The sequence below is a fragment of the Sorex fumeus genome, unplaced genomic scaffold (genome assembly GCF_029834395.1).
Source record: "Sorex fumeus unplaced genomic scaffold, SorFum_2.1 ptg000169l, whole genome shotgun sequence".
In the NCBI taxonomy this organism is placed as follows: Eukaryota; Metazoa; Chordata; class Mammalia; order Eulipotyphla; family Soricidae; genus Sorex; species Sorex fumeus.
This window is the reverse complement of record NW_026606226.1, coordinates 10,218,561-10,226,934: the sequence shown is the minus strand read 5'-3', so window position 1 is coordinate 10,226,934 and position 8,374 is coordinate 10,218,561.

Sequence of the window (8,374 nt, the reverse complement as noted above, 5' to 3'; positions counted from 1 at the left end):
TCACGTCACTGCAGCTCACTCTGCCTCTGACCCACAGTGCCAGCTTGCTGCCCACCTCAGAGCTGAGAACCGTGGGCGTCTCCTTGCCGCCTTGGCTGTGGGACGCCCCAGAACACACCGCCTTTAGGGGTTCTCTGCCTCGAGGCTGCAACTCTCAGCCCCCCTCCCCAACCTCTTTCTGTGACGCCCCAGACCAAAGTAAAGCTCGCTGTGCAACGCAGACGGGCCTAATCCGAGGTCTGGATATCAGGCCGTTTCTGCTTTTCTCAAGGTTAAAGGCGAGGCACGTGACATTTGGGAAACACAGTGACCTATTTGGGACGATCACCTGGGTCCCAGGGAGTCGAGCCGCCAGCGCCTAGAAGCGCCTCACAGTCCCTGCGCTGCTGGGGTGAGCCGGCAGGGGGCGCTGTAGGACAGGGATTGGAGGAAACCTCTGCACGCGCCGAAAACGGGAGGTAACTGCAGCTTCTGATGCTGCCGCCGGGTGACAGCATCCCCCTAGGTCTTTCTCCCTCCTTGCGCTGATGGGTTGTAAAGTGGGAAGCAGCTTGACCCTAGACTCAGGAGCTAACAACCCAGTCCTGTGAACTCCAGCCCCAGTTTCTCAGGAGCGAACCCAGAGTTTCCTATTCTGATGGGAGCAGGCGGGAGAGGAGGCTCTGGGCGTGAATGTGCAGTGAATCAGATCCCGGGGCCCTGGGATGGATGGAAGGACAGTGAGCTCACTGGAAGGCGAGACCTAGGCCAGCTGGGCCGTGGGAGCGGCCGGAAGCGGCGTGACCCTCCTTGGGCTGCCCACCCCGGTTGAAATGCCCAGTTCTGGGCTCTTGGCTCGTGTCCTGTGGGCAGACGTGGTTAAGCCAAGATGCCCCTGGGTCAGAAGCCTGGATGGATGGTTCTGGAGTTTTGGATGCTCAGGGATCATCCTCCCTGTCGTTGCTCATGACTTCAAACCCTAAGTGTCTGCTGTTGCCCCCAACACACACACACACACACACACACACACACACACACACACACACACACACACACGGGACCCCTGATGCTCCCATAAGCTTCCTGGCACACTTGGGATTCTCGCCCCAACTTGGGGCAAAGCTGGGACTTCTGGGCCCAGTGAGATCTGGAGGCTGAGGCCTGAGCCCAGGAACCCTCTTACTGCCTGTCTGTCAAGCAGCGTCCAGGGGCTGGGAGAGATGACCTGGACCCAGTCAGGGACTGCCGGAGGAAAGGTCTGACTTTGATGTGAGCCGGGAGGTCAGGGGGGAGCCAGAGGTGAGGCTGGTGGAGACGGCCTTCCTCCTGTTGGGGAGGAGAGCCTCAGCTCAGCCCTTTCATCTGTGTACTGCCCTCCCTCCGGCAGGGCGGCCCCTCCCAGGCGGGGTGTCCTGCCTCTGGGGTGGGGGCAGACTCTGGGGAAAAGGTGGACGTTGCTGGAAGCACTCAGTGCCGGAAGCACTCAGTACTGAGAGGACTTTGCCCCAGGGGAGCCAGGGATCCTCCTGCCTCCAGGGGCCTCAGTGGAGGCGGGGCGGGGGGGGGGGGGGGGGGGACTGGCAACTCTAATTCACAAAAAAATTGCAGTGCCAAAAATCTGACTTTAATAAAAAACATTCTTTGTGTTGCATGGACTTTGTTTCATTTATGATGCTGATTCAATATATCCCGAGTAGGCAAGGGCCAGGCTAGACCCACATTCTTGCATACTTGTGCCCCTAGGATGCACCCCAGGCCCAGGGTACCCCAAGCCCTTGGAGGAGGAGAGAGGGTCAGGGCTGCGGTGATCTGTGAACCCTCAAGTCTCATTCTCTCTCTCTCTCTCTCTCTCTCTCTCTCTCCCACAGCTCTCCCCATCCCTTCGTATGGCACAAAACCCCCAAATCCCTCTCAGAAGTTGGGGTCCCTCATAAGAGCCGACGTCGCTCCACTCCTCGCTCTTTGGGGCCCCCACCACGGGGACCCGTGGAGGCTGCCCAGGGCTGGAGGTGCCGAGGTAGCAGCATTGCCACATGCCCGGAAGCAGATGCCTGAGGGGTCACCCACTGTGGGCTGAGGGTGGGCCAAGATGGGGACTGGAGCCTTTGCTCTGCCCAGTCCCCCAGGCACCCCAGACCCACCCAGAGACACCCTGGCTTCTTGCTGCCAGAAGCAGGCTTGGTCTCGGCGGGCCCCTGGGTGTAGGAGACCAGCCCTTGCCTGCCCTGGCCTCATCAGGCCTGGGGTCTTGTCTCTGGGGAGTCTGCCCGGGCATCACGCCAGCACTCACTGGCATGGCCCGGTGTGGTTGTGGACGTGCTGGGTGGGGCATGGGGTGACACCTGTGATCCAGGCTTCCTGACAGCCCCAGAGATGAGGGTCCAGAGGGCAGAGGCGGGAGGTGGGGGGCTGGCGTTTGAGCCCAGGGCCATGCCCAAGCCCACGAGTGAGGAGCAGCCGGCACTGCGCCCCGAGTGGGAAAGGGGGTGCAGGGGGGGTGGGGCAGCCCTGCACGGCCCCGCACGGGGAAAGAGGGCGAGGACGACGCAGGTGTCCCCCAGACTGGGTGGCGCCCCAAAGAGAGAGCTGGAGACCGGGACTCGGGACGGAGGGAGATAGGGGGACACGGGCCACTGCCTGGCCCTGAGGCCGGCTGGGCGCTGCCTGCCCTGGGTTCAAGCCAGGAGCAGGAGCACGTTGGGGGCGGGGGGGGGGGGGCGTTGCGGGCTCAGGGCCTGTTCCAGCCCGCGTCCCAGATTTGTCACTCAGCGCTCGCTCAGCCGGGTCCTGTCAGGGGTCGGCCCGGCGGGGGGCAGGGGGAGCCCCAGGGACACTGGTGCTTTGTTCTAGCGTCCAGGCGCTGGCCTCTGGGAGGGGGGCTGAGCTGTGCTCGCGTCCCCATGAGTGAGGGCTGGGGAGCCGCGACATGGGCTGTGAGGGGCTGCACTGTCCCCGTGTCCCCGTGACAAGAGCTGTCGCCGCCGCCGGGGGCCATCAGCACCCGAAGGACCCTGGAACACAGCCCCCTTTGTGCGCATCCCGCCACTGTGTCCTGTCTCACTCGGCTTCGCCCTGTGTCCCCCCCCCCCCGCCCCGCGCCCCGCACACCTCCCCCCTCTGCCCCAGCTCAGCCTGGCGGGAGCCCCGAGGAGAGCCTGGTCTGGGGGCTTCCCCAGCCACCTCTCGGGCCCTCCTGGATGCCCTTCGGGTGGGCGGGGAGGGGGGAATCTCTCCTAGTCAGCCTGGCGGTGCTCACCCAGAGTGAGAGCTGGAAGGGCCGGGGTTCAACAGGCTGGGCTGGAGGGGGGTCTGGTCCCTGTAACAGAAGCCTTGGGGAGCAAGAGGCAGGTGTGTTGGGGGTCTCAGAGTCTCTTGCCTGCCTTGCAGTGGTGAGGGGCAGAAATAGGGTGTTTTTTTCTTTTTGGGTCAAACCCTGCTATGCACAGGGGTTACTCCTGGCTCATGCACTCAGGAATTACTCCTGGCGGTGCTCGGGGGACCATATGGGATACTGGGAATCGAACCCAGGTTGGCTGCATGCAAGGCAAACGCCCTACCCGCTGTGCTATCACTCCAGCCCCAGAAATGGGGAATTTTTAAGAAGTTTCCACGAGACTGGGGCCATAGTACAGCAGGTGGGGCGCTGGCCCGTCCCCGGCATCCCAGAGTGTCCCACGGGGCATGGCTGTGGGCGCTGGGTCTCGCGTCTGAAGCCTCCCCCACCCCTGAGAAGTCCCCTCTGCAATCCTTAAACACTCTTGGGGGCTGGAGCTATAGCACAGCGGGTAGGGCATTTGCCTTGCACATGGCCGACCCGAGTTCGAGTCCCAGCATCCTATATGGTTCCCTGAGCACCGCCAGGAGTAGTTCCTGAGTGCAGAGCGAGGAGTAACCCCTGTGCAGCGCCAGCTGTGACCCAAAAAGCAAAAAGAAAAAAAGAAAAAATACTCTTGGGTTTTGCGCCCTCCGTCTGGAATCCCCCGGGGAACAGCCGCTGGTGGAGACGCCTCTGGGGTCTGGCTCCCGCGGGGATGCCGGGCATCACAGCTCTGCTTCTCGGATCCCAGCGCCCACTGGGCCTCAGTACCGGCTTCGGGCAGAGGCAGGACACAACTGTCGCTGTATCGTAGATGAAGCAGGGGTCCAGCTGCTCACCCCAGGGGACCCAGAGCTGCAGTGTGAGAATGGCCCCAGCCCCAGGCTTCAGACGGGAGGCCCAGCGCTCCCAGCCAGCGGGCAGGCAGCCTCCTGCTTCTGGCTCATTTGGTGTTTTTGTTCTGGGGCCATAGCTGGCAGTGCTCAGGGCTGACTCCTGGCTCTGTGCTCAGGGATCACTCCTGGTGGGACCCGGGGATCACATGTGGTATCGGGGATAGAACCCCGGTTGGCTGCATGCAAGGTAAATGCTTTCCCCACTGTACTCTTTTTCCAGCCCTCATGTTTGTTTTGTTTTGGGGCCACACCTGGTGGCGCTGAGAGTGGCTACTCCTGGTTCAGTGCTCAGGGATTGCTCCAGGCAGCACTCGGGAGGACCCAGGGCTCCTTTATATAAGAAGGCACCGAACTTCTTTGTGCTCAAGGTCACATTGTCCTTGAGAGAGTGTGTTTCCCTGCTCCCTCACCCTTGAGTCATCAAAATGTTGGTTTCAGAGGCTTTTGATTCCAATTTCTTTTTCTTTTTTTTTTTTTTGGTGTTGGCGCAGACAGGAAGTGACAATTCTCTATAAATGGCCCCATGTGGGGGAAAGCTGGAGAGGAATCCAGTATCCCAGACACCAGAGGGACAGAAGCAGGGCATTCACTCTCACGCGCGCGTGTGTGTGTGTGTGTGTGGGTATGTGTGGGTGTGTGTAAATGCGTGTGTGTGTGTGTGTGGGTGTGTGGGTGTGTCTTTAATCAACTTATATTTATTTGCTTTGTGGTGCTGGAGACGGACCGTCAGGCCCTACACATGTGAACCAAAAGTTCCTGATAGAGCTACAGCCCCACAGGCTCTCTCTCTCTCATTTTTTTGTTCGTTTGTTTGTGGCCATACTCAGCAGTGCTCAGGGGGCTACTCCCAGCTCCAGGCTAGGCTGCTGGGGGGGGCTGAGGATGGAGCCTGGGCCTCCTGCATGCAGAGCCTGTGCTCCAGCCCCTGGGCCGCACCCGCCCCCCCCCACACCCGCCCTCCCTCCCACACCCCTTTTTTTTTTTCTTTTGGGGTCACACCTGGTGATGCTCAGGGGTTACTCCTGGCTCTGCACTCAGGAATTACTCCTGGCGGTGCTTGGGGACGACATGGGATGCCGGGGATCGAACCTGGGTCGGCCACGTGCAAGGCAAACGTCCTACCCACTGTGCTATCGCTCCAGCCATCCACCCTCATTCCAGGAGCTCTTAGTGTCGGTATAGCTAGCAGTCCGGAGCTTGAGTTGCTGGGAACTTCTTTGGGACTTCCACAGGCAAAGATTTCTGCACGCATCTTGCAACTGTGCCAGTAGTGGGTGACCAGAAGATGGGTTTCAACGCCTCTAAGGGATTTTTATTCTTTTACAAAAAGGGGCGGGGGGGGGGAGAGTAGAGCGGCAGGCAGGGCGCTTGCCTTCCATGTGAGTGACCATAGATGATCCCCAGGAGTGACCCCTGCCTGTAGAGCCAGGGGTAAGCCCTGAGCACCACCAAGTATGCCCCCCCCAAAAAAAAAAACTTGAAAAAATAGGGACCACACCCAGCAGTGCTAGGGGCTATTCCTGTGGCCTTGGGGACCCTCTTCCTATTTCTATTCCTTTTCTGAGGTTCGAGGACACACCCAGTGGTGGCTGGGGCTCCACTGCTGGAAGCTTAATAATGGCTCCTGGCAGTTCTCAGGGACCCTGCGAGGCAGGGGTGGATCCCAGGGCTCCCAAAAGCCACTAACCATGCATGTGCTCTAGTCCTTTCCACGTCTCCCTGCTGCTCTCCAGCCTCTGCTCCTGCAGTTTCCACTGAGCGTGGTGGGTCACGAAGGCAGGGGAAGAGCTGCTCTTACAGCCACGGGACACACTCGAGGGGAGGAGGGGGCACTGGGCTCTTTCTGGGCTGCGAACTGCTACTCTGGAGGGATGGAGACAGATGAGCGGGAGTGCAGTACCACCAGGCTGCGACGCCAGGTGTCGGAGCCCTGAGACCCTCCTTGGTCTTTCTCGGCTCTGCACGTCCTGGAAGGTAAGTGAGTGACAGACGAGTCAGCTCCTGGGGGTGCAGAGAGATCCGGGGGAGCTGCAAATCTCAGGAGACATCTGCCAAGGGCAAGGAAGCACCTATGACAAGGGTTCAATGAAGCATCCAACATCTGGTGAGCGAGGCAGCCGGAAGTGGAGGACCAGGTTCCAGCTACCATCCATTCCCAGGAGGCCACGGGCCTCCAGCTGGAAGTTCCACAGATTCAGGGGCAATTGAGCACGGAAGTGCTGAGTTCCTGAGTCATCCGGGTCCTGAGTGTCCCCCCACACCCCCCTCCCCGCCAACATCTTCTCTTGGGTTTCCCAGATGTTGCTCTTCCCCCCGACCCCCCAGAGTTCCCCGGGGTCCCAGCAGAGACTGAGTCACTCTCTCTCTTACTTGTGGCTAATTTTAGGCACGTTCCCCTCGCTCCGAGCTGGGACTCATTAGCAGCATTGCAACGGCTGGAGCCTCCTCTGGGGATGCAGTGACTTTCTGTTTCTGTCTCCACGTTGCTGTTGGCGTTGGCGGGCTCGGGGTAGGCAAAGTGAGGCTTCTCCTAAGACCACGAATGGTGGGCTGCTGGTGGAGAGCGGTGGCAGGCACAGGGCAAGGCAGGCGATGCTGAGGACCGTCTCTGGCGGTGGGCGCACGCGTGCCGCCTGCCCAAGACATCTCAGAAGTGCGCCAACATTCATTTCCTCTCCGATGTGATGCAGAGAGGCAGGCAGATAGGGAAGGTCCCTCCCCCTGGAAAGTGATAGCTCTGAAGTTGCCAAGGCCAACCTTGCCGAAAACAGGAACTAAGACCCTCACCTGGCACCAGCAATGGACCCTGAGGAGGCTCCAACCTGAGACCCCAACAGAAGCTCCAGCAAGAGCAAAAGACCAGGAGAGGAACTTCAGAGAAGACCCTCACCACTCCCATCCCTACCCTCTAGGCAACCTCCTTAGCAACAGACTTTGACCTACGTAGAAGCCCCACTTGGGGGCAGGTTGGAGAAACCCTATAAAGGCCACCTGGAACAAAGGAAGGGCACGCATTTGCGGCCAGAGCCCACGTGCTGCTTTTGTGCCCACGTGGCTGAGCACATGTGGTTCCCGAGCATGTGTCGCCCGCATCTCCCCTCTCGAGATGTGGACTTTCATGCTTCCATGTCTAGTGCTAGGATGTGTGTCAGGCTCTCTCTGTCCTTGGAGAGACCCAGGTTCTCCCTCTCTCTTTTTTTTGGAGGGGGAGGATCACACCCAGCGATGCATAGGTGTCATTTCTGGCTCTGCGCTCCTGGCGGTGCTCAGGGGACCATATGGGATGCTGGGGATCGAACTCGGGTTGGCTGCATGCAAGGCAAATGTCCTACCCACTGTGCTATTGATCCAGCCCCCCCCACCCCCGTTCTCTCTTGAGTGTATTACTCTCCACTCTCTCCCACTTTCTCTTCCTCCTTCCCTCCAAAACCTCCAAATAAAATCTGGTGGTTTTATTTTTGTTTTCTTTTAAAATTTTTATTAGTGAAACACCATGAGGTACAGTTGTAGACTTACAAATTTTTGTGCTTGGGTTTCAGTTATACAATGATCCAGTACCCATCCCTCCACCAGTGCCCATTCTCCATCATTTACATTTTTTTTTTTAATTTTTGTTAGGGCTGGAGCGATAGCACAGCGGGTAGGGCGTTCGCCTTACAAGCGACCAACATGGCCGACCCGAGTTCGATTCCTCCGCCCCTCTCGGAGAGCCCGGCAAGCTACCGAGAGTATTCGATATGCCAGACACAGTAACAACAAAGTCTCCAATGGAGACGTTACTGGGCCCGCTCGAGCAAATCGACGATCAACGGGAGGGCCTTTACCTTACCTTTGTTAGTGAAACACCATGAGGTACAGTTGTAGATTTACAAATTTTTGTGCCTGGGTTTCAATTGTACAATGATCAAACACCCATCCCTCCACCAGTGCCCATTCTCCACCACCACTTTTCTTCATTGCTTGTCTACTCCTGAAATTCTTTTCTGCGAGGTGAGACAAGGACCCAGTAACCCTGGGTCCCGGGTGGCAGAGGCGGATGGGGAGAAAGTGACTGTCTTTCTCCTCCCCACTTCACATGAGCCACCTGTGGGACCCACCGACATCACCTTCCCTCAGTCAGAGCCCAGATGGGGACAGATGAGCATGTGAGCCCAGAAACAGTTACAAGGCCCCGTCCTAGCGC